The sequence below is a fragment of the Octodon degus genome, unplaced genomic scaffold (assembly GCF_000260255.1).
Source record: "Octodon degus isolate 3935 unplaced genomic scaffold, OctDeg1.0 scaffold00008, whole genome shotgun sequence".
NCBI lineage: Eukaryota > Metazoa > Chordata > Mammalia > Rodentia > Octodontidae > Octodon > Octodon degus.
This window is the reverse complement of record NW_004524584.1, coordinates 11,475,565-11,476,513: the sequence shown is the minus strand read 5'-3', so window position 1 is coordinate 11,476,513 and position 949 is coordinate 11,475,565.

Genomic DNA, 949 nt, shown 5'->3' with positions numbered 1-949 from the left:
TGACTAAATTGTGTCACTTCCTGCTATAAATGAGAACATAGGCATACACCACAGCTCCTCACTATGCAGCTTTGGTCTTCTTGTACTTCTCTTAAGACTCAAGAGCCAGTTGACTTAGCTTGTGCCACCTGTCTGTCCTTAGACTAAGGGTACGCTGTGCCCAGATGAGAATCCCTCTGAACCACAGGCATGGAGACAGTAATAATTTCTCTACAGAAATGAGAGCATGGTTAGGAAAAGGAAGTGGATTGGGGGGAACCCAGCCAACAAATGGCCATTTGCTTATTTATATTTCTATATTGGTTGTTCATTTCTCCTGTTACAAATCATTTTTTCATTTTATTTGCCTCATTTTTGCCTACAATGTTTATCTTTATTTTACTACTTTAGAAGAAAAGTGAAAATGTACTTTAAATGTCCCTAAAGATTTCTTAACTGTTTTTACCTGAAAAAAGTTAAATACCCACCACTCACACTCACCAACTTGCAGGTTTTGTTGTTGATTGATTGCTGACATATAATTAAAGTGTACAGAGTCTGTACCCAGAAAACTAAGATATAAGTAATATTTAAAGAGATAATAGATAGATAAAAGATAGATAATAGGAAACAGGAAGATTTCGGAAATTAAAAGGAAACTAAGAGTTGGAGAATGGAGGGAGAGGAAAGGAGGGAAAATAAAGAGAATTAAAATGTGTTATGTACTACAAACCTACTGGGATAAAATCAGCCTGGTACTGGGAACAAAACAGACCTGAGGAACAATGAAATAGATTACAAGACGCAGAAGCCTCTACGAACATACTCAGCCACCTTATCTTTGACAAAGGGGCCAAACATACTCACTGGAAGAAAGATGGTGCTGGAAAAACTGGCTCTCTACATGCCTAAAACTAAAATTTGACACAGGTCTATCACTATGCACTAAGCTAAAGTCAAAATGGATTAA